The 26,813-nt window shown below is 35.6% G+C and overlaps 1 protein-coding gene and 1 long non-coding RNA gene across 8 annotated transcripts in view; both read right to left on the reverse strand.

Moving 5' to 3' along the window:
* The window catches only part of LDB2 (LIM domain binding 2), a 401,987-nt gene that overhangs the window by 215,186 nt on the left and 159,988 nt on the right, over nucleotides 1-26,813 (reverse strand). The window lies entirely within an intron of this gene.
* The window catches only part of LOC130455042 (uncharacterized), a 32,394-nt gene continuing 27,596 nt past the window's right edge, over nucleotides 22,016-26,813 (reverse strand). The window contains exon 2 of the long non-coding RNA XR_008912836.1: nucleotides 22,016-24,648. This is a non-coding gene — a long non-coding RNA (uncharacterized LOC130455042). The remainder of the gene's footprint in view (nucleotides 24,649-26,813) is intronic.

Below are 26,813 nucleotides of genomic sequence, written 5' to 3' on the forward strand. Positions count from 1 at the left end.
TCCTATCCAAAGTCAAAGGTGCTTGATTTTTATTGAAGATCAAAAATGTTTTCCACATTATTTCCTGCTTTAGTTTTTATTGTATGTGTGATATGTGTCTTCTCTCATGGCATGAGCAATATGGACTGCATTAAAGTACTGGTATAACTTATATCAGACTATTTATTCCCTCAAGGAGAGGGTGAGGAAGGGAGGAAGGGAGATAATCTGAATCCTAAAATGTCAGAAAACAATTGTCAAAAATTGTTTCTACATATAACTAAAAAAATAAGTTAAAAACTTTATTGTCTTTATGTTTTTTTTTTTCAGGTTGTGACTTTATTACTTAGGATCTAGGATTAGATGTAAAATTAGAGATCCAGATCCTCATTTTATAGATGAGGAAAATGAGCCCCAGAATAACTGTGACTAGAATATTATTATTTTTCCCATTTTTCAGATAATGAAATTAGAGTTAAGATAACTCTGAGCAATACAAGTATAATTGCCATTTTAAGAAAAGAAAATTAAGACTCGGAAAAATGAATTGTTGTCCAAGATCACATACTTAATACGAAGAAGAGCCAAGATGGGTCTTCTGGCTCTTTCCAGTGGAAAAAAAAAACAAAACAAAATATGGGGGGGTCTTATTGACAAACCCTGAATCTACACAATGCAAAATAAATGCAGCCACTGTCCATGTCTGCTTCTAACCATCAGTATTCCTCATTCTAGTCTTCACTGATTACTGCTTTTATCATGGGGCCATTTTCAATTCTAAAGCCCATTGACTGTTGCTGCCACTTTCAAGCAGCTTCTATCTGCTACTCTCTTCCTCCTCTCCAATTTTCTTCTTACTCTTTTTAGCTCCTGTTTCTTTCAGCATTCAGGTGAAAAGGCAGAGTCTATAAAAGACTGAACTAGACATTGAGATTACCCTTTTCTTTCCCTGCAAAGACCATCCAATTATATAGCATGAGGGATGGAAGGAATAACTAAGTCTATGACTTCTTAACTACCTTTTTTTGTCCTTACCCATGCTCAAAGCTTCTTTCTTTGCCACCAAAGCCATTTTTTCCTCCTCTTTGCTACAGGCTTCAAATTTGTTCCAGATGCCTGAGGGTGCTAGGAGAATGGTCTATGGTTAACTGGATACTTCGAGTGCCATCTACATTACCAATCAGTATAAATTATTTGGATAGGTAAAAAGCAGTAGCATTCTTCAGTATGAAAGGAACCTTTACATGCAGCTGGCAATTCTATGCTGATAAGGAATCACTGGTAAAATTCAAGCCTACTTGCAGAATCACTGATTTTTATCAAGTCTAGAAGGAAAACACCCTAATTCTTAGCTGTGGTAGAGTCTATTTGTCTGTAAATCCAGTTGAGAAACTTGGGTAACTCATTTGTTCCTTCATTTCTCATTAGGAAGGTAATGTAAAAACAATGCAAAATGATCTTTATTAAGATACTGAATAATTATTCCACAGAAAGGAGTTAATTTATGATAAAGTCAATTATTTAATTTAACAATTTTCTTTCAAAATATAAGAAGCTACTTTAACTTTATTTCCACTCTAGCCTATAATCCTGGGGATTGGAATAAAAGGAAGTAAAAGGATTGGAATGCTAAACTGATTCCCAAGCTAATAAAACATCATTAGTTTGTCTTTTCAAAGGAACCCTGTATACAAAGAATACAAGATTGTCAGCTTCTCCATCTAACCAGAAGCCTTCTGGTTCATGCAGATGCATTAGACAGATACTAGGGGCATAGGAGAAGGCAAAAAAAAAAGAAAAGAAGGGACACATATCCCTTTCAGTTACAAATCTTTTATCTACACTGACCTTGAACCTGACTAAACATTAATCACGTCCTGGGTGACATATAAAAGAATTAGCTCACAAACCCTCCTCTATCCCCTCTTTTGGTTCAGCACATTCTTCTTTTGCTCAATTCCCTTGACACTTCCCTGGAGTAACAAAGACAGCCTGATACTGCAAAGAGGTGTGGCTTTTAAGGTAGAAGTTGGGAAAAGTTGAAGATGACAAAAAACCCTGCAAAATTCTTCTTTTCTAGTTCTCCGATCATTAGTCTTTCTGAGATACCTGACCAAAAATTACAGTCTCAGTGACGTTGTTAAGTCAACAACATTAGCAAAACTTTATTTCAACATGGGGAGAGGTCCATTGGTGTCTGGAAACAAGAATGTCTTGTTTGAATTTCACTTTGAAAATTATTGTGTTCTTAAAGTATTCAACCAAAATAATAACAATCATAGAAAGCCTGGTGTTAAATGGAGATGATATGGGTTTGAGTGGGACAATTTTTGATCCATAAAGGAAGGTGTTAAAGCAAAACCATCAAAATGAACTATAAGCAGAGACTAGAGGCAGATATTATTTATCCCCAATAGCTTGACAATCTTTGCTATAGCTATCCGTTTTGTGGCTTTTGTTTTCTATGTATATATTCTACCTATTCTATTTGCAGCTCTACATACTGTCAATTAAGTAAACAATAATCTAGCCAGACAAGTAAATGCATCTGATAACACTGACTAGTCATCAAGTTGAAAAATTAAACTTTCTTTTTAAAGGTAATTGAATGGCCACTGGAAATCACAGATGACTGACCAAAAGGTTTAGGGACGGATAGAAACAAACATAGGATCTCAAAAAGAGTTGTTTTGTTAACCAATATTGATTAAATACAATCTCCTCCAAGATCTGGAAATCAATTGTTTAAGTGGATGGAGGAACTGAGACTGGCAACAAGTGAGCAACTGTATCATAGCTAATGCAGTTGTCTCTACTGAAAAGCAAGTACAACTGTGAAACATGTCATATAGCAAAGTAGAGCTTTTGGAAACTTGATCTTGCCCAAGCTTTGTGTCCCCAAAGAGCGAAATCTTCTGATTAATATTCTACTGTTTTTATTCAAGAATAGCTGCATTTGATAGAAAGTCTCCTATGTAAACTGTCATTATGGTAAGCAATTTGGTTTGTACATGTATTATCATGCAAAACGTATTTCCATATTGATCATTGTCCTGAAAGAATACTCATAAAACCAAAACTCCAAAATAAAAACACAAATAGACTAAAGTGAAAAATAGTGTGCTTTTTATCTGCATTCTGAATCCAATTGTGCCTTCTCTGGATGTGGAAAACATCCTTTGTATGACTTTCTTTTAATGAAGAAACAATGCAAGCTTGTCTTACCATTTCCTACTTTTTGAAGGAAATGGAATATCTGGGGTCAGAAACCAAACACATGTGAATTTCCCAGTTTGACATATGTCTAGCATGTAAGACCAAGTAGTTGGGTGCCACACCAACCCTAATTATGACTTAGATTATTTAGGTTTATGTTTTCCTACTCACTACATATCACTTTCTTTTCTGTTTTTTTCTTTATGTGTCTTTGTCTCTCCTTTCTTCATCTATAAGACTGTCCATATAAAGTTTAGATTATTCAGTTGTAAGTTCTTTCAGGGCAGACCTGGATGATATTAACTTCTGTACCTTCCTCCAGCAGCAAGTCTAGTGTAATACTCTCAGCAGGGGTGAATTTAAAATACAAAATATTCAAATACATTTTTGGGGAAATATTCCCTAAAACATGGGACAAAATAAAGTCTTTTTTTGAGACTGGAAGTAACCAAAAACGTAAAAATAAACAAAAAGAATTAGGAAATTATCTGCTCAATCCAGTTTCATATCATGTCGTTGCTCAGTTGACAGGAGGCCAAAGACTCCTAGATGCAGAAGAATTTATTATTTCTAACTAAGCATGTTTGAACTGAGCATTTTTTGCCCCTTTTTTTCTATATTCCTAAACTCAGATCCATAAATTGCATTCTAGGCAAGGAGAAATAATTGAGGGTAGAGAGTGCTTCATTTTTTTTATCCCCAATGCTTAGGATGGTGCCTGGATTATTTAATATACGTGTAAATTGATGGAAAGTTGACAGATTTCATAAGTACTGTCTAGTCTATAAGTAATTAAAATGTGATCAACAAATTAATTATTCCTAATTTTAGAGGCTAAAATACTGTATAACTGATACAACTATATCAGTATCTGAGAATTTTAAATCCGTTTCAGTACATTAAAGCAACCCAAAAGATAGTTTTCTCTCCTGCTTTGCTAACTTCTCTTTGGATGTTTACTAAAAGCTGTAACTGAAATGATCAAATGGGATAATACATGTGAGATCACTGTATAAACAATATTAAAGTATAAAATAAAATGCAAGCTATTATTATTAATGTATCATTGTTCTCCATCATTTAAGTATACATCTTTATAAAATATGAACCCAAATTGATGTATGATAACGATTTTGAATTAAAACATACTGATCCCCCCAACTACCCTTTAATTAAAATATTATGCAAAATATTCAAATGAATTTTTTGGGAAATATTCCCTAGAACATGGGATGAAAAATAAATCTTAGATTTTAATCAGCCCTCTAATCATCACTAGTTAAGAGAATTGGTTAGACTTGTTATTTTCAGTCGTGAGCTGAACTCACTTTCATAGGGATAATTTCTAGGGTTAATTGTTGTGGTTTATTCAGTGCAATCTTCTCCACCAGCTTTATTTTTATCTGCCAGTACACCAATACACCATGATTAGCATAAATTAAACTAAATGAATTCTGTGGGTTACTAAATTATTTTACACTGATCCTTTTTTTTCTCTCCCCAAACATTTAAAGGTTAGGGATGGGTGAACAGTTTGATGGTAAATTCCTACAGGCAGCTGTTCAGCCTCAGCTCAGAAATGCTTAAAAAACTGAGTGATTGATTTTCAGAAATCTTTGGAAGAAAAATACAACATGAAAAATGTCATCATGTAAGATGTTGTATCATTATATGCTGACCTTTTACAGAGGACCACATGACTTGGTGCTTGGAGGCATGGAATTCTCCATGTACACTTGGATAATACAGAAGAAGAAAGATTTTCTCATGTGCCTCAAATGAAAAATTTTCATGGTGTTAAAGATGATTTGAGTTGACCTCGAATTGTTCCAGTAACATTTCTTTATAATGGGAAGAGTGTTTTGCCTAATTCAGGCATTTGGTTCATTTGTGTCTGCCTTTTTGGTGATAGCAAAGAGTTTTTCATTGAAAATAAGATTGTTCATTATAAACAAACTTGACTTACAGGAGCCTATCTTTTAAATGTCCTTTACATACAAATGATGGCCCAACCTTGGCCCTAATCTGGAATTCAACTCTGCTGGTGTAGCAGTGCAATTCCCCTTCCCTGCCCACCTCTTTTCTTCCTTTTCCTTTTTATGTTTCTAAGATACTAAATAACTGCTTGGGAGAACTCCAGGAATTTCCTTCTTTCCTCTCTCTATCTAGTTTCTCTTCTTCTGTCATCTTTGGATAGAGATCCTTACATGGAGATCAAATCTATTCCTTTTTTAAGCATTATCCATTTTTTGTCCCCTCAGGACAAGCAGTGCAAGTTTAAGTGCCCTTCCAAATTGAAGTCCAACAAATATCTGAGTATAGTTATTTTGTCTACCTCTTTTATGAGCTTAAATATCCTTAAAGCTTGATCTTAAGGTCCTTCATTACTGTGCATTATTTTCTCATTCTTCCTCCATAACTTGCCCATTTCTTTTCCTGGACTTCTGAATTCTACATAATATCCTTTATGCTGTCTTGCAACTACATAATCACTAATGATGTCTAAATATTATGATTAAAATGATGATTTTATATGATGATTAAAAGAAAAAAAGTTTACTAGTGTTTTCTACTGTGTGTTGCAAATGTACAATATTTCATCCAAATTCTGAGCTAAATTAAACTTTTGTCAGGTATCCTAGTACCCTAACCATCACTTATTGTGTGGTTTTATGTGCAAATAAGTTTCCAATTTTAATATTCAACTTTCAAACTCAAGATACAATCGGATCATAAGTTGGAAACTGCATGAATAAGTGTAAAAAAGGAATTATTAATTACTTGGGCCAAGAGTGAAAAGTTGAAGGACTTAAAAGAAGTGAGTATAAAATATTTTATAAAGTCTTTGTAATATCAGTTATTAAAAATTTACAACACAGATTTTCTAAAGAGTTTCTTTAAATTACAAAAGGAGCTCCTATTCTCCTTCCCTAGAGAAATTTCTATCACAAGGAAAAAAATCTCATGAGACAACATGGGCAAGTGAGCTGGAGGCAGCATTTATTTATTTATTTATTAGACAAGCTAGTCCCCCCATTTTCTCCATTGGCCTGAATGCCATATGAAGTAACCACCACAAGTCAGTAAGATCTTCACAAAAACAGCGACTAGTTTGTATTTGCAGTGATGGAATTGAGCAGCTCTGTTTAAAAATGTGTTGCTTTTATGTCTGGTATCTGATATTCAAATAAAAACTATCCCATATAGGAGCATTACTATTGGTATCAGATAACCTAGCATCCTGGGCATCAATAGCACCTGATTTGGGCTAATTTTATCGATAACTATGGCTAAGTAAAACATGGGACATTTAAAAGCAACTGAGATAGAGTTAAGCTTTGCCCGAGCATCACATCTAATGAAGTTGAAGAATGAAAGTCCAACAACTTAATTAGCATAAGCAGTATAGATATGTTTTCTTCAGAGCTCTACTAAGACAGAAAAAATCTGTTCCAAAGAAATTTTAAAATTTATTATGATGCTGAAAACTGAGGAAGGGCAGAATCATGGCCTAAATATCTAAACTCAGATCTTCACTTACTACGGGACTCAGGGCATATTCCTTTAATCCTTCAAGCTTTAGTTTCTTACGTGTAAAATGAAAGGAATGGACTAGATGACTTTTAAGTCCCTTGCTATCTTTTTAAAAAAGGAGTCTTTTAGATTGGCATTAAATAATGTTCCCGACTCTTTTCTTTTCCTTTTAAATCCTTAACTTTTGTCTTAGAGGAAACAGAAACAGGACAGAGCAGGGGGACCCTCTTGCTTGATTCAACTTGAAAGGTATCCAGAGAAGGCTGAATTCTTGGGTCTAAGGAAAAGGAAGAAGGAAGATTCCAAGATGCCTCCCCCACCTACTGTGCTGAGGCTCCGGAGGTCCCTGGAATCTCCAGGTGAGTGCCTTGCTGCCACAGCTGTGCCAGGCTCAGGGTTCTAACCACAGCAGGCAGGGAGGCAGCTGGAGGAGAGGGCAGCCTAGCTGCAGCCACGACTCTCCATCTTGGGCTTCTGCTTCTCCAGGGTTTGGCTTCAGGGAACATCTAGTTCCACAGATCTGTTCCCACACAGCTTACTCTAGTCTATCAATAGAGCAGATAAGAAGGCTTCAGGGGGCAATGAAGCTCAATCTCCAACACCCCTCCCCCACTGACTGCTCTGAGAGCCCCTTTAGGAATCCTGCTGACAGGGATACCAGCCTGAAGGCAGCAACTGCAATAGAATACTTTGATAACCAGGCGGGGAAGCCCAGCTTCCTTCAGCCTCCATACCTTCACCTACACCTTTAGCTTCTGCTGCCAGTTGAGGAAGATCTGACCTCAGGGCTCATTCATACTCCATCAGCCTAATCTAGTCCATCTGCAGAGCAGAGAACAAGCCTCTTCAGGACAAAATAGCCCAAACCCACAGATATAGCAAATAATAAGAGGAGTAAACTTACAGCCAATGACAGGAGGCAAAGAAGGAAAAAAATATGAGTAAAAAAACAGAAAAAGAAAAAAGAAATTACAATCAATGTCTTCTATCCAGCTAATGAACAAAAGGCAAATGGAACAGAGGAGGACCAAGAAAAAATGCAGAAATTGAAGCCAGTTGGACTTGGGCTTTAGAATAACTCAAACACACACACACACACACACACACACACACACACACACACACACACACACACACCAATTAAGAGACACTGAAGACAATTTGGGAAAGAACTTAAAAATCAAAATAAGTCATCAGTAAAAAGGCACATGAACTAAAACAAGAAAATAGTGTCTTGAAAGTCAGAATTGACCAGATTGAAAATGAGGCAGAGAAAGTGAAAGAAGACCTACAAAGAAAAACAGACCAGAAGGAGAAGGATGACCAAAAAGCCAGTGATGAAATTCACTTTAAAAATTAGAATCCAACAACTAGAAGCAAACAACTTCACAAAACAGTAAAAGTCTATAATACAAAAATCAAAAGAATGAAAAATTTGAGGAAAATAGGAAACACCTCTTTGATAATATTATAGACATGGTAAATAGATACAGAAGAGACAATTTAAGAATTATTGGACTACTAGAAAATCATGACAAAAAAAGTCTGTTCGTCATTCTACAGGAAATTATCTAAGAAAACTGCCCCAACATTTTTGAATAATAGAGAAGTGGAGATTGAAAGAATACATAGATCACCTCCTGCTTTTAATCCCCAATTGACAATGCCCAGGAATGTTATAGTCAAAATTTAAGAACTACCAGACCAAGGAAAAGATACTGGAAACTACTAAGAAGAAATCATTCAGATATCATGGAACCACAGTTAGGATAACATAGGACCTGGCTGTATCCATCCACAATGAAGGACCAGAAGGCATGGAATATGATATTCTGGAAAGCAAGAGAGCTGGGTCTACAACAAATAATCAACTACCCAGAAAAATTAACTATATTCTTGCAGGGGAAAGTATGGTCATTTGATAAAATAGAAGACTTTCAAGCATTCCTAAAGAAAAGACCTGACTTTAACAGAAAATTTGATGCCCAAACCCAGAACTCAAGAGAATCACCAAAAGGTAATTAAGAAAGGGGAGAAAAACCAACCAACTAAAAAAATTTTTAAAGGAACCCAATAAATTCAAATGATTTGTATTCCTATAAGAAAAGATGTCTCTTATTAATAGGTGATTTTCAGATAAAGAAATAAAAACTATTAATAAGCACATGAAAAGTGTTCTAAATCTCTTATAATCAGAGAAATACAAATAAAAACAACTCTGAGGTATCACTTCACACCTAGCAGATTGGCTAATATGGCAGCAAAGGAAAATAATAAATGTTGGAGGGGATGTGGCAAAGTTGGGACATTAATGCATTGCTGGTGGAGTTATGAATTGATCTAACCATTCTTGAAGGTAATTTGGAACCATGCCCAAAGGGCACTAAAAGACTGTCTGACCTTTGATCCAGTCATAGCACTGCTGGGTTTGTATCCCAAAGAGATAATAAGGAAAAGACTTATACAAAAATATTCATAGCCTCGCTGTTTGTGGTGTCAAAAAATTGGAAAATGAGGGGATGCCTTCTGATTGGGAAATGGTTAAACAAATTGTGCTATATACTGGTGATGGAATATTATTGTGCTCAAAGGAATAATAAACTGGAGGAATTCCATGGGAACTGGAACAACCTCCAGGAATTGATACAGAGCAAAAGGAGCAGAACCAAGAGAACAATGTACACAGAGACTGATACACTGTGGCAAAATCTAATGTAATGGACTTCTCTACTAGTAGCAATGCAATGATCTAGAACTATTCAGAAGGACTTATAAGAAAGAATGCTATCCACATCCAGAGGAAGAATTATGGGAAAAGAAACACAGAAGAAAAACAACTACTTGATCGCATGGGTCGATGGGGATATGATTGGGGATGTAGACTCTAAAAGATCACCCTGGTGCAAATATTAATAATATGGAAATAGGTCTTGATCAGTGATACATATTAAACCCAGTAGAATTGCGCTTCAGATACAGGAGAGTTGGGGGATGGATGGAAAAGAACACAAGTCTTATAATGATGGAAAAATATTCTAAATTATCTAATTAAATAATTTTTTCAATAAAAAGAAAAGATGTCTCTTAAAAAGGTAACTTAAAAATTGTTATGATCATCAGGGTAACTAAAAGGTAGAAGAAGTATATTTAGAGAGAACAGTGACAAACTGTGTAGGATGAAATGTCTCTCTGTTTCTCTGTCTCTCTCTCTCTCTCTCTCTCTCTCTCTCTCTCTCTCTGTGTGTGTGTGTGTGTGTGTGTGTGTGTGTGTGTGTAAACCAGGGGTAAAAAAGAGTATACTATAAGAGAAATGGATTTTAGATTTCATAAAGAAGCACATGTCAGATGAGGGAAAGAAGACCAATAAAATGAAAGTATGAAAGAGGTTGGAGACAGTCTCCAAGAAATCATGACAGTGCTCCCACAAATGGAAGGAAAACCTCCATTCCAAATTCAATCATCATCATCAACATCAACAACACCATCAACAACATTTTCAACATCATCAACAATATCATCAACATTATCAACATCATCATCATCACCACAAAATCAACAATATCATCAATATCAACATTTAATTATCCATCTTTTTCTGGCCCAGGAAAGATTTTTCCTGAGTGGCCCAACCTAATAGCATACTATCCAGAGTACTGAATAAGAACCAAAAGATCTAAACTCTAGCTTGAGTGCCATGATGTGTCCTTTGGGGGTAAAAATAAAGCCTTCTTTTTCCTAGTCTCAGTTTCCTCATTTATGTGTGAGTGCAGCTTACATGGAATCTTTATTAAATTAATTAAATCAAAGAATAAACCAGACATAAACAAGGAAAAAAAATAAAAGAAATTTATCCTATGGGATGACTCTCTGGAAAGAAGTGGGGGAAGGATACTGAGAGAAATTTTGTTGATATGATTTTTTAAATCATTAAAAAATTTTATGACAAAATAAAAAAATCTCTATCAGAACAGCTATTACTGGTTACCATTAACAACATGAAATACATATACACATAAAAGAAGAAAAACTAATTTGGAAAATGTAGTTTTCTAAAGGACTTTTTAGGATTTTAAGAAGAATTTTTAGTATTATTTAATAATGTTTAGTATTTTATTTACCATTAATATTTGATAATTCAGCATTATATATTTTTTTAAGATTTCTTGACTCAAAGAATAGAAATGTGGAGGACAAAATGGATCATCTTTGTTTAAAAAAAAGCCTTGTCTTTGGAAATGATGAAGCATTAAAAAAAATTAAGTTTTGATATTCAAAACACATAAGGAACTGATTTAAATAGGTAAGAATGAAAGTCACTCCATAATAAATAAATGACCAATGTATATGAACAGTTGTTAGAGGGGTTGCAGGAAATCAAACATATATATGTTTTATATATATATATATATATATATATATATATAAGTAGGAGCTATGTATGAACTGGCCCAACCATTTGGGGTAACAGTTTGGAAGTATGCCCGTGAACTTAACTATCTAACTTAATTATCTAAACCCTTTGATTAATGGACAACACTACTTAGCCTATATACCCAAAGAGATGAGAGAAAAAGAAAATCCCATTTTATAGAGGAAGTAACTGAGGCAAAAAGTTAAATGATTTTCCCACATTTTCCCATAGCTTTTGAACTCAGGTCTTCCTGATTCCAGGCTCAGTGATCTAGTCTATTCAAGTGCTGTACAATTTAGAAGATGAAATAATTGTGGGATGTGATGTTTGTCTCAGGCTTCAAAGAGAAAGTATAATGATCTAGAACTTAAAGCTGGAAAGAATTCAGCTAGTCAGGGAGAGAGAAAAAGGCTTTTTAGTTATTGAGTGAAGATAGAAAGATGAGGCATGAATTCAATTAAAAAAAACAAGTCAACAGGCACTAAGCACCTACTAAGTACAAATCCTGGCTTCCTTCAAGATTCAGCTCCAATCACATCTCCTTCAAGCTTTTCTCGGTCCTCTGTTGCTGCTCCTTTCCCTCTAAGATGTTTTCTATATACTTTCTATCTAGCCTGTACATACAGATTTCCTTAGCTTCCCCCATGAGAACATTTTCTTCTTGCATCCCTAGAGCTTTGCACATTGCCTGGCACATACTAGGCACATAATAAATGCCTGCTCACTACCTAACATCACTAGGGTAACATCTGGACATGCGAAGATAATCATGAAATGGTTTCTCAAGGACTTACCTTTGGAATACATTCTTCCACTCTGACCAAAAGTAGAGGGTTCCCATAAAGAATCAATGGGAGATAAAGCTAGAGAAGTTGGCAGTGGGGCTATATCTTAGAGGTCTCTCAATGCCATGCTGACGTGTAGACCTCATACCATAGGTAAATGGGGTGGTGATAAAAATTAAGGAAACTTTTCAGCACCACATGGCACATTCACAAAAATTGACCATACATTAGGTCACAGAAACATAGCACACAAATGCAGAAAAGCAGAAATAATGAATGCAGCCTTCTCAGATCACAAGGCAATAAAAATAATGATTAGTAATGGTACATGGAAAACCAAATCTAAAACCAATTGGAAATTAAACAATATGATACTCCAAAACCGTTTAGTTAAAGAAGAAATCATAGAAACAATTAATAATTTCATCGAGGAAAATGACAATGGCGAAACATCCTTCCAAACCTTTTGGGATGCAGCCAAAGCGGTAATCAGAGGTAAATTCATATCCCTGAATGCTTATATTAACAAACAAGGGAGAGCAGAGATCAATCAATTGGAAATGCAAATGAAAAAACTGGAAAGCGATCAAATCAAAAACCCCCAGCAGAAAACCAAATTAGAAATCCTAAAAATTAAGGGAGAAATTAATAAAATCGAAAGTGATAGAACTATTGATTTAATAAATGAGACAAGAAGCTGGTACTTTGAAAAAACAAACAAAATAGACAAGGTACTGGTCAATCTAGTTAAAAAAAGGAAGGAAGAAAAGCAAATTCACAGCATTAAAGATGAAAAGGGGGACAGCACCTCCAATGAGGAGGAAATTAAGGCAATCATTAGAAATTACTTTGCCCAATTATATGGCAATAAATACACCAATTTAGGAGAAATGGATGAATATATACAAAAATACAAACTGCCTAGACTAACAGAAGAGGAAATAGAATTCCTAAATAATCCCATATCAGAAATTGAAATCCAACAAGCCATCAAAGAACTTCCTAAGAAAAAGTCCCCAGGGCCTGATGGATTCACCTGTGAATTCTATCAAACATTCAGAGAACAGTTAATCCCAATACTATACAAACTATTTGACATAATAAGCAAAGAGGGAGTTCTACCAAACTCCTTTTACGACACAAACATGGTACTGATTCCAAAACCAGGCAGGTCAAAAACAGAGAAAGAAAACTATAGGCCAATCTCCCTAATGAATATAGATGCAAAAATCTTAAATAGGATACTAGCAAAAAGACTCCAGCAAGTGATCAGAAGGATCATTCACCATGATCAAGTAGGATTCATACCAGGGATGCAGGGCTGGTTCAACATTAGGAAAACCATCCACATAATTGACCACATCAACAAGCAAACTAGCAAGAATCACATGATTATTTCAATAGATGCAGAAAAAGCCTTTGATAAAATACAACACCCATTCCTATTAAAAACACTAGAAAGCATAGGAATAGAAGGGTCATTTCTAAAAATAATAAACAGTATATATCTAAAACCAACAGCTAATATCATCTGCAATGGGGATAAACTAGATGCATTCCCAATAAGATCAGGAGTGAAACAAGGATGCCCATTATCACCTCTACTATTTGACATTGTACTAGAAACACTAGCAGTAGCAATTAGAGAAGATAAAGGAATTGAAGGCATCAAAATAGGCAAGGAGGAGACCAAGTTATCACTCTTTGCGGATGACATGATGGTCTACTTAAAGAATCCTAGAGATTCAACCAAAAAGCTAATTGAAATAATCAACAACTTTAGCAAAGTTGCAGGATACAAAATAAACCCACATAAATCATCAGCTTTTCTATATATCTCCAACACAGCTCAGCAGCAAGAACTAGAAAGAGAAATCCCATTCAAAATCACCTTAGACAAAATAAAATACCTAGGAATCTACCTCCCAAGACAAACACAGGAACTATATGAACACAACTACAAAACACTCGCCACACAACTAAAACTAGACTTGAACAAATGGAAAAACATTAACTGCTCATGGATAGGACGAGCCAATATAATAAAAATGACCATCCTACCCAAACTTATTTATCTATTTAGTGCCATACCCATTGAACTACCAAAATACTTCTTCACTGATTTAGAAAAAACCATAACAAAGTTCATTTGGAAGAACAAAAGATCAAGGATATCCAGGGAAATAATGAAAAAAAACACATATGATGGGGGCCTTGCAGTCCCTGACCTAAAACTATATTACAAAGCAGCAGTCATCAAAACAATTTGGTACTGGCTAAGAAACAGAAAGGAAGATCAGTGGAATAGACTGGGGGAAAGCGACCTCAGCAAGACAGTATACGATAAACCCAAAGATCCCAGCTTTTGGGACAAAAATCCACTATTGGATAAAAACTGCTGGGAAAATTGGAAGACAGTGTGGGAGAGACTAGGAATAGATCAACACCTCACACCCTACACCAAGATAAATTCAAAATGGGTGAGTGACTTAAACATAAAGAAGGAAACCATAAGTAAATTGGGTAAACACAGAATAGTATACATGTCAGACCTTTGGGAGGGGAAAGGCTTTAAAACCAAGCAAGATATAGAAAGAATCACAAAATGTAAAATAAATAATTTTGACTACATCAAACTAAAAAGCTTTTGTACAAACAAAACCAATATAACTAAAATCAGAAGGGAAACAACAAATTGGGAAAAAATCTTCATAGAAACCTCTGACAAAGGTTTAATTACTCATATTTATAAAGAGCTAAATCAATTGTACACAAAATCAAGCCATTCTCCAATTGATAAATGGGCAAGGGAAATGGATAGGCAGTTCTCAGATAAAGAAATCAAAACTATTAACAAGCACATGAAGAAGTGTTCTACATCTCTTATAATCAGAGAGATGCAAATCAAAACAACTCTGAGGTATCACCTCACACCTAGCAGATTGGCTAACATAACAGCAAAGGAAAGTAATGAATGCTGGAGGGGATGTGGCAAAGTAGGGACATTAATTCATTGCTGGTGGAGCTGTGAACTGATCCAACCATTCTGGAGGGCAATTTGGAACTATGCCCAAAGGGCGACAAAAGAATATCTACCCTTTGACCCAGCCATAGCACTGCTGGGTCTGTACCCCAAAGAGATAATGGACACAAAGACTTGTACAAAAATATTCATAGCTGCGCTCTTTGTGGTGGCCCAAAACTGGAAAATGAGGGGATGCCCATCAATTGGGGAATGGCTGAACAAACTGTGGTATATGTTGGTGATGGAGTACTATTGTGCTAAAAGGAATAATAAAGTGGAGAAGTTCCATGGAGACTGGAACAACCTCCAGGAAGTGATGCAGAGCGAGAGGAGCAGAACCAGGAGAACATTGTACACAGAGACAAACACACTGTGGTATCATCGAACGTAATGGACTTCTCCATTAGTGGTGGTGTAATGTCCCTGAACAACTTGCAGGGACCCAGGAGAAAAAAACACCATTCATAAGCAAAGGATAAACTATGGGAGTGGAAACACCGAGAAAAAGCAACTGCCTGAATACAGAGGTTGAGGGGACATGACAGAGGATAGACTCTAAATGAACACTCTAATGCAAATACTATCAACAAAGCAATGGGTTCAAATCAAGAAAACATCTAATGCCCAGTGGACTTACGCGTCGGCTATGGGGGGTGGGGGGGGGAGGAAAAGAAAATGATCTATGTCTTTAACGAATAATGCTTGGAAATGACCAAATAAAATATATTTAAAAAAAAAAATTAAGGAAACTTTAAAAGAAATTATCATCTGTTTCAGAAATCACTTTTAGAAAGGAGAATTAATAAAACCCTATATCATTGGGAAAAAAATTTTTGTAGTTATTGGGATAAAGACTTCACATGGACAAAAAGAGCATCATAAAAGTATAGAGCTGGAAGGGACTGTGAATGGTAAATACACAGCCAATCATTTTATGAATGAGTAACTGAGGGCTAGAGTAGTGATGGAATCTGTCCACGGGCACACAGTAAGTTAGTGACTGAGCTATGAACTAGGACTTGGATTTTGTAATGGCCAGCCCTCAGTTTTTTTTCATTATACCATGTTGACTGAATCTATAGGAAATACATGCATGATAGCACATATATAAACTACATCATATTTCCTGCCATCATGGGGAGGGAAGAGGGAGGGAAAGAACTTGGATCACAAAATATCAGAAAATGATTATGCAAAATTATATATACATGTAATTGGAAAAATAATTCAAATATATGGAAAATACAAAAACTAACTTTGAGCATGGAAATTGCAGTCAGGAATTTGGAAGGTAGAGTAAGAAGAGGCCTGATAAATTTGTTGAGAAAACCTTTGGTGGGGGAAAAGTGAAATCAAGTTAGTTTGAATAAGGAATATATGTGTGTGTGTGTGTGTGTGTGTGTGTGTGTGTGTGTGTGCCTCTTTGTATTAGATGTGCTTCTGAAAAGTTGTGGATAATAGAACTTTTAGATACTGAGTCATTCCACTTATGATTTCTACTATTGTTTCAATGGTGTGGTACCAAAGAAGGGAAAATATTGGCCCCAAGACATAATAAAAGAAATGCTTTAAAATGAAAATGCAAAAGAGAACATTTTGCTTATCCGTGTATATTTTGTTTAATTTCCCAACCCATACTTTGAAAGAAGTTAGGCAAGTAGTCAGTGTGGATGATATTTGAATGGTCATTTAAAAGCATAGCAATTTTAAGATATAACACATTCACTGGGAATTTTTACCATTATTTATCTAGAGGACAGAAATAACTTCAAAGACAGTATAATCTGATCCTTTTCTTTTACAGAGAAGTAAACTGATGATTAGGTAGATTAAGTAACTTGCCCAAAGTCACTTAGGTTATCAGCATCAGTGGCAGGATTTGGCCCCAGGTCCTCAGACTCCAAAGAATTACTTCTTGCAAAGAATCATGTGGAAAGCTGTTCATTGGAGATGCACATTCTAATAACAAATGTGAAACTACTGGATGGCAGCAGCTAGATGACTCAATGGATTGAGAGGCAGGTCCAGACACCAGGTACTTTCTAGCTTTGCAATCATGGGCAAGTCACTTAACTTTCATTGCCTAGCCCTTTCCACTCTTCTGCCTTGGAACCAATACAGAGTGTGGATTCCAAGATGGAAAATAAGGGTTTTAAAAATAAAAAAAGAAAAGAAAAAGCAATTAAAAAAAAGAAACTACTGTGTGACAGCTCAGATTCCATACAATACCGATTGATTCAAAGACTAATTGCTAACAACTAGGTACAAAAATTCTTTAATATCAACAGAATTTCATGCCCATTTTCAGGTATTATATATATGTATATATGTATATATAAATATATGTCATGAGAAATCAGAAACTTTTTGTTTGTATGTGTGTATGTATATGTATATGCGTATGTGTATGTATGTATGCATATATGTATATATATATATTTTTTTTTTCTGAAAAGTCACCCTTTCATGAGGGAAATAAACTGACCAAATGACCCAAAAGGCCTCTCCAATGAGATCTGCCTTTCTTACCAGATGTTTTTTTAACTTTCTGGAAACCCTTTTTTAAAAGAAAATCCTTCAATCACACATCAAAATAACCTAACTCTTTGAGTCCTATCTTGCTCATTGGCTTGCTCTCTGTCCAGCTGTAGATTATAACTCCAGGGAAGGCTAATGCCATTCAGCAAAAATATGGTTGGTCCACGGAAGCCATTTTCCTTTGTTAAATAGTGAGTGGCTGCAAAGAACCGTGGGGAGCTCATTAGCTTGATAGAATATATTCACAGGATCAATGAAGTATGTCATAATGATTTTATTTCCATTATACCAATTCCACAGGGAATGAGTATCCCTCTGACCTTTAGTACTTTGATAAGTCCCTCTCTAAAACATGAGAATATAATCGAGGTTCCTGGGCAGACAGAATTTGGCACACATTTGAACTCTGGGCTCCAAAAATAAGAAGATATTTTTACAAAAATAAAGTTTACCTTGGATGCAGAGTTTTCCTTTGGTTCATAATGGACAAGAGGACCATTTTCAAAGATAAATGATACCACCAATCATCTTGGCATTCAGGAGCTTTAGTTTGGTCTCCTTGTTGCCCAATCAGTTCCCTTTTCCACCCAAACTAATAAATTTTAATCCTTATCCTTGTGCTGTAGAGCCCTACTACCCTGACCTCATCCTATTCCAAATTTTCAACTAGTTTACATTTTCCCTCTCTATTCCTTCAGTATCTATTATTCCCCCCAAAACTTTTTACTCTAAATTAATAGGATAGAAGGAAGGAAGGAAGGGAGGAAGGAAGGGAGGAAGGAAGGGAGGGAGGGAGGGAGGAAGGAAGGAAAGAAGGGAAAAAGGGAGGTAGGGAAGGAAGAGGGAAGGTGGGAAAGAGGAAGGTAAGAAGGAGGGAAGGTAGGAAGGAGGGAAGGAAGAAAGGAGGGAAGGTAGGAAGGAGGAAGGTGGGAAGGAGGGGAGGAGGAAAGAAAGGGGAGGAGGAATGGAAGGAAATAAGGAAGGAAGGGAGGGAGGAAGGAAGGAAAGAAGGAAGGGAGGGAGGAAAAAAGAAAAGAAGGAAGGGAGGAAGGAAGTAAAGAAGGAAGGAAGGATTCCTTAAATGAATATTGAAGTCAGATTTTGAAGATCATTAGATGCCAAACAAAGGAATCAGTATTTTATCCTAGAGAGCCACAGAAATTTATTGACTAGGGAAGTAACCTGGTCAGATATAAGCTTTAGAAATATTAATTTGATCCTTCCAATTAGCAATCTCACTAGTGTACCTATACTTAAGGTATGCTGGTAAATGTTTAACAACCAGCTTTCTATTTGGCCAATGGGAATCTTTCAGGACAGTCTATGACCTGTTTATATTTGTGTTTGACACCATTGACTTAGAGCCCTGAAAGATTAAGTAATTTGCCCTGTGTCACACAGATAGTAGGAGCCAAAGGCAGCATTTCAATACATTCTTCTTGGCTTTAAAGCCATTTCTTTACTATGCCATGCTGAAGAATGATCATCATAATAACTATAATTATAGTACTATATCAATTAATTTATATAATGATGGCTCACTTTCAAAGTGCTTTAAGGTTTACATAGTGTTAAACATGTATTATTTCATTCCAATATCATAAATATCCTCTGAAGTAGCTACTAAGAATTTTATTGCACATGCAGCTAGGTATCCCTGTGGTTAGAGTTCTGGGCCTGAAGTCAGGTAGACCTGAATTCCAATCCAGCTTCAGATATTCATTAGCTGTACAACTCTGGATAAGCCAGTTAACCCTATTTGAATCAGTTTCCTCATTTGTGAAATAGGCATAATAAGAGTACCAACCTCCTTGGGTCATTGTAAGGATCAAATGAGATAATATTTGTAAAATATTTTGCAAACCTCAAAGTGCTCTATAAATGCTAGCTACTACCTCTCCCAATAGAGTGTCAGCTCCTTAAGGACAAAGGGCATTTTATTTTTGTCTTTCAATCTCCAAAATTAGACAAAATTTTTGTTTTTCAGCCTGGCACATAAGATACTTTTTTACATTTTTAATATTACTTAATTAAATAGTTGATATTAATAATAAAATATTCAATATTTTCCAATTACCTTTTTGAACTTACCATTTATTTTTATATAAAACATAATATAATACACAATACAAAAATAATATAATGCATATGATTTGTCATAAGTCTGTAATAAATTACAATAAATATGCTTATCCAAGAGAAACAAATTCTCACTTTAGCTAAGTCCAAAAATCTATGTTTCATTCTTTCCCTTTCCCTTCCTTCTCATTCCTCCTCTCTCTCCAGAAGGCAGGTAATATGATAGAGGTAATGCATATATTATTATATAATGTATATTTCCCTGTTCATTTTATTATAAAATAAGATAAATATTATTTATGGCAATATTATAATAGATTCTTAATAAATGTTTTTGTTTATTTTTTAACCCTTCCCTTCCATTGTAGAATTACTGTTGTATACTTATTCTGAGGCAGAATGGTGGTAAGAGCTAGGCAATGAGGGTGAAGTGACTTGCCCAAGGTCATACAACTAGGAAGTACCTTAGGTCACATTTGAACTGATGACCTCCCAACTCTAGGTCTGGCTCTCAATCCACTGAGGCATTTGGCTATCCTCTATAAATGATTTTTGATTGATGGATATTAATTTTATAGATAAGGAAGCTAACCCATATGAAGGCTAAATGACTTGTTAAAATTCATGCAATTGCTAAATGTTAGAGTGGACTTTTGAACTCTGCTCTTCTAATACCAAGCTGGTTGTCTATAACACTGTAGCTGCCTCTCTCATCCTTATCCACACTTTTTGCCATCCTACACAGATCACTATATATCCATAAAAAAGTCCCCAAACCCTCCAGTACAGGAAATTCCAGAGATGTCAGAATTTTGCAAGGAAGCAAGTCAATTTGGTGCACAAGGATTAAACTTTGAGGCTGGGTCAGGCATGAAGAAACATTGCCAGGTGCAGCCACATATGTAAGACATCCAGAGAACTCTCCAGTGCTACTGAACTGCTCATCTAACCCTATCCAGCTGTTGTAGCCCATGAGCCTATCCAACTGGCACCATAGATAGGAATTTCTAACTCTGTGATACTGTGTTCCTCACCTCCCTTTCTCTTTGCTGTGTATCCCCCACTTCCAGATTTTGATTCTCCACATTTCTGCTCCCAACCAGATAATATAGTTCTTACATGGTTGCCTCTCCTTGATGATTTTGTCTCTCTAGTATCTGGTCCTGCCTCTGACACATGCTAGCTGTGTTACTCTGGTTAAGTAATTAAACTCTTAATGTCCAAAAGCCAATTCTCTAAGTCTGAAAATTGCAAAGAAAGTGGCAATCTGCTTTAGTAGAACAAGTTCCTTACTAGAAACTACTGACACCTGGAAAATCATAGATCTGATACAAAAATACCTAAATTTTTCCCTTAAAATAATAATCCAGCATTTCTATGAAGAGGCTCATTAAGTGAGAGTGCCTTAAAGTTTGCCTCTCTTAAGGTATCTCACTCAATTTCTGGATAGTTTTAAGTTTGCTTGTTCTACCTTGCATTCAGATGAAAGATGACTCATTGTACCTTCTAGCCAATGATCCTAGTTCTTGCCTCCAGGATCAAGAAAATTGAGTTGATTCTCTCTTTCACTCAATAGTACTTCAGATACTTGAAAATAACCCTATCCCTTCCTAAGCCTTTTCTTCTCTTGCTTTTTCAGCTGATCCTCATACTCCATTATCTGAAGATCCTTCCCCATCCTGGTTGCCCTCCTATTATCAGTTTCCTTTTTAAAATATGTTACTCTGAACTAAACACAATATAATAAATATTGTCTGATTAAGTCAGAGCACACATAGTAGAACTAGCACCTCCCTTTGGCTGGATGTTCAAATACTTAACTAGATATTTTGGAAGTTCCATTTAGCATAGCCAACCCAAATAATCCATGATGGAGACTATCTTTCCATCTTTCTTTTTTAAAAAATCCTTTCCTTTCAACCTACAGAAAATATTGTGTGTTGAGTACAAGGCAGAAGAATGGTAAGGCCTAAGCAATGGAAGTTAAATAACTTGTCCAGGGACACATAGCTAGGAAGTATCTGAGACTAAATTTGAACCCAGGACTCCCCTGTCTCTAGGCTTGATCTACTAAGCCACCTATCTGCCCCCAACTATGTCTCTCTTAATGTAGCTGAAGATTGTATTAGTTAGTTGTTTTTCTTTTCTACTACCTGCCATATCTCAATGAAGTCTTTCTATATTGGTACTATCTACTCAAGTTTGTTTCTTCTGGCAGCACCACAAGAATTCAAATTTCTCTTCATGAGGAGGCATTAGAGTGTTTTCCTGGAAGAGGCACTCAATACAGGCTTGCCAATGAATTCTTCTCAATTAGATACATTAATTGGAGTGGTCAACCCTGTATAGATGATCAAAAACAATAAATTATGTCCTCAATCTTACCCCTCCAAAGCATCATCACCATAGATTTAGATCTAGAAGGGACCTTAGAAATGATCTAATCGATTTCTTTCTTTCTTTTTCACACTGCTCCCCCCATCTCTGGTTTTGGACGTTGTTTTTATTGTAGTGGTTCTGGCATTTTCACCAACACATGGAATTTTAGTTGGAAGAGCTCTTAATGACCAACTTCATACCTAAACAAGAATTCTCACTATAACATTCCTGACAAACTGTCAAACAGCCTTCACTTACAATTCCTTTTCTGCTCAAAACATACCATTCCTTCCCTCCATTGATCCGAGAAGCAGCAACCTTTAGAAATCACACCTAAAAACATCTAATTAGGCTGCTAATTTTATTAAAGAGTTTTGGGGAAGACTTCTGGTGCCTCCAAGGGGAACTTGATCAAACATGCAATCTGAAAATAGCACACTTTTGTGCTGAATCTATAATGACAAGAAAATGGCAGGTCAGACCAAATAAATGTTTGTTTCTTAAATTCCCTTTTGTTTTGAACCAAATTGATGAAAACCTTCTTTAAAAAGTCTGTTTTCTTGATCCATTATTTACAGTCCAGTGAACATAATCAAATCTTTGTTTAGTGACTGAGGATTTAGCGAGTACTACAAGCTCATCATTCAGTGACCATTGTATAACATTACATGAGTTATCATCTTAAGGTAATTTGTTTTAAACAAATGACCCAGAACTCAAACATTCAAAGTAGTCTTCTTTTGAGACCACACACTTATTCCAATGAGCTAACCATTAATTTAAACATATGTCTAGAAGTAACATAAATGATATCATCATGAAGATATATAGTTGGAAAAAATATAGGTAGCCAGGTAGCGAAAATGAAGGACAATCAGCAGATAACCTATTGGTATTCTATAATGTTGAGGGAATTAAAGAGAGGTTTCCCACTTATTGAGGAGACTTTTGGTAGAGAAGAACATGGACAAGAGTTGAAGAGAATGAGAACAGAAGCTTTGGAAGGTCCTGCCATCCTGGAAAGCCTTTGAGTAGATCCTAGAAACAGGTTTTCTATCTCAGAAACTTGCTAAGTTCAAAAGGGCTAACAGTGGTAGAATGGGTATCTGGAAGTGAATTTTGAAAAGGAAGAAAAAAAAAATATATATATAAGAATTTCAGCCTCACATAAAACCAGATTCCTTTCCCAATGAAGAAGTAATTTATATTCCTATATCATTTTCACCAACAGTACAACATAGCATGAACATCCATTTTATTCACAAAGAGTTGGTTCTCAGTAGAACTCAAATCAAACACACTTCCAAAAAGAAAAAAGTTCCACCACTATAGAGAGCACAAGTACTGTGTGGTCAATAACAGAATATTAGGATATTTGCATAGCCTGCAAAAGTGATGACATTTATCTAAATACATGAGCTGTGATATGTTTGTTTGAAAACCAGCCTTCAAACTTTGTGGTCACATCTTATAAACACCTAAAGGGTGGGAGTTTGGGTTTGATCTGTTCTGCAGCTAGAGAGAACATGGTCTAAAGTTTATTCCCTATCTCTGACCTCAATAAATCCTCTACTCCAGTTTGTTTTCTTGTCATTTTCCACCTTTTCCATAGAAGGTAAATTCTGGCCACCTCCGCCCCCAAAAAAGCTAATTGAGGATTCTGGAATTAAGTTACAATTAACTAAGGTTTTAATATGGTCAATGAAATAAATGAATGGGGCAAGAAAAAAAAAAACAGCAGAAAACTATTCTCTGAACCAAACGGAAACCTTTCCCTTGAGAGTATATTGAACAAAAATAATGAATCTCAACTTCCTCTCCTCGGCTCTCTAACTGTTAGACATCAAAAACTTATAATGTATGAAATAAAGAAATTTATTAGCCCCAAAGTACTATATAATGTGAGGTCTACATGGATTTCCAAATCAATAAACTAAAACTTCTCTATCAGGCTAAAAAAAAAAAAAGCCACTGGATCTGCAGTAGGTTTTATGTAGTCAGTTTATACCAATTCAATACCTCCTTCATCACCATTTAGGAATAACCCTATTTAAAAGTTTCATGAGCTTGGGGCTACACCCCTTTTTCTGACTTAGTAAGAGTTAATCGTGTGTACAATTCCCTTGTTAACTGAGAATCAATTTAACATTTATATTTTCTGAGCCATGCAAGCACTTTTCAATGGATTCCCATCATATTTATTAGCAATCTTAAATTAAGATAGGCAGAGATTTTGTCCTCTATGGAATATGGTGTTTCAGCGAGACTCAATACCTGTGAAATAAATGAATCATTAAGGAATCAATAGAGAATCTCCCCCAAGAGGGTCACCCAGCACTTATAGACACTATCCATTGCATTTTTACAATGTTATTGCCACTTAGGCAAGAAGCAGGTATTGTGATTCTTATTTTACCAACAGAGAAAATGTCACACAAATAGGTTAAATAATACAGCAAACCAGTGGCAGCAAAAGAAGAGGTCCAAGATTTGTTTATTTTATACATCATTTTGTCTCCAAAGCAAGAAGACAAAATTTCAAAATGGACTATAGTTATTTGGCTGGCTATGTAAAGGAGAAAAAGCTTTCTTGGATAATTATTTTAAGGCTACTTACTCAATGGAGTTACTTTCTAGGATTATAAAAGAGAGGTCTTATAACAAACACACTCTAAAAGATAATGACAGCTCCAACATGTACTCTAGAGAAAGAAAGAAAGGGAAAATGAAGAAATATTTAAAAATTTGACCAGCCCCCCAGAAATTATCTTCATCGGATGGAAATTTATACTGTGTTCTATTTAGAGAGTCTCTGAATTTCACCAGTCAATTATTCTGTAGCTAGGTATTTGTTCTTGGTCATAACTGTTGACAGGAAAGTGCTGTTCAAAACATCTTAGTGATAAAACAGATTAAGAAGTCCAAGATAAAGTCTCTCTTTTTAAAAAATGGACCTAAAGTAGAGACTGCTTATAAATGAAAGGATTCATTATAGAAAGACTGCCAGGTTATTATTTGGATGGTCTGTGGAGTCAGATTGGAACAAAAGCTGATACAAGTATCCACACAAGTGGATGTGTGTAGCTATGTAGTTAAATAAATATCCGTAGCTATATCTATATTTCGGATGATGAAAGAGTCTTGGGCCCATTTTAACACATTCTGAAAAGAGTGAATTTCTTTCTTCAAATCTTTAAATCCCAGGTTGATTCTTGGACAACCTAGAGCACTGAAATATATATATATATATAAATGTATGTGTGAATACTATCTCTTTCTTTATGCATATATGTATACATATGTAACATGCACATATATGTTTTTACATATATAGTTACACATGTATTTATATATTTCTACAGATATACACAGTATATATATCTACATATACACAAACCTTATCTACATGCACACATATATGTTATTGTTCAGTCATGTCTGATTCTTCAAGACTCTGGGGACCATACTGTCCATGAGGTTTTCTTGATACAGATATTGGAATAGTTTGTCTTTTTCTTCTCTAGTGGATTAAGGCAAACAGAAGATAAGTGACTTGCCCAAAGTCATAAAACAAGTATCTCAAGCCATATTTGAACTAAGGCTTTCCTGACGCCAGGCACAGCACTTATCCACTGAGTCACCTAGTTAACCAGGCACACACACACATATTTGAGCCAGGTAAGTCCTAAATTAATGTTATTTTAAAATAAAATTGGCTGTATCTTGTTAGAAAAGGAACAATTACTTACAGGTATAAGGGTTTTTTTATATTAGCTAAGTGAAATCAGGCTATTGACTAATTAAAGTGATGATCAAAATCAATACCAAACTAGAAGAAAGATGAGAAGATACTTGAGAAAATTATCACCACTCCAAAGATCCCTACACATGGGGTATGAATACCAAAAAAGGACCAATGGAAAAAGGAAAAGACATTGACACTGACTATCCTATGACACTGTTTCCTATGGAAGTTTAACTCTTGTAATGACAACTACAATTACCACAATGTGGATGAACAAAACTTGTCTTTGCCAGCACATAATTGATTTCCTTTCCACTTAAAAATAAATAAAAAAATAAGATCTTATTTTGCATTGTATTTATTTGCAGCATTCTATTTTTTATTTATTATAAGCTCCTTGAAGGGAAAGACCATATTTTGGCTTTGAATTTCCCCTACAGATTCTACTATCATGCCTTTTTTTAAAAGAATAAAAGAATTGAATGAATTAAAAAATAATTTTAAAAGAGACAAAAGAAAGAAGAGAGGGAGGGAAGAGAAAAGGGGAGGAAGCAAGGAAGCAAGGAAGGAAGAAAGGAAGGAAGGAAGGAAGGAAGGAAGGAAGGAAGGAAGGAAGGAAGGAAGGAAGAAAGGAAGGAAGGAAGAAAGGAAGAGAGGGAGGAAGGGAGGGAGGGAGGGAGGAAGGAAGGAAGGAAGGAAGGAAGGAAGGAAGGAAGGAAGGAAGGAAGGAAGGAAGGAAGGAAGGAAGGAAGGAAGGAAGAAAAAGAAGGGAAAAGAGAGGGAGAGGGAGAAAAGGAAGGAAGAAAATAGATGGGAGAAGGAAGGGGATGTAGTTCATAAAGTCTGAATATTAAAGTCGAAAAATGAAGAATGGGCAGTAGTCCTTCCACTTCCCAACAAATACAGCTCCCTGAAGTTATACTGTTCTAAGAGAGATGGTATAGAATGGTGGAAAGTATAGTCAGCAACTCCGAGTTCAGGTCCTGGCTGTAGTTTACCTTAAATGTTTATGCATGGACAAGCCATTTCTCGGTGATAGTTTCCTAATCTGTGCAGTGGAGCTAACTATTTACACGCCACAGAATTGCTATAGTAATTTGTTAACTTTAAAGTGTTATATAA

The sequence above is a fragment of the Monodelphis domestica genome, chromosome 6, assembly GCF_027887165.1.
Source record: "Monodelphis domestica isolate mMonDom1 chromosome 6, mMonDom1.pri, whole genome shotgun sequence".
Classification (NCBI taxonomy): domain Eukaryota; kingdom Metazoa; phylum Chordata; class Mammalia; order Didelphimorphia; family Didelphidae; genus Monodelphis; species Monodelphis domestica.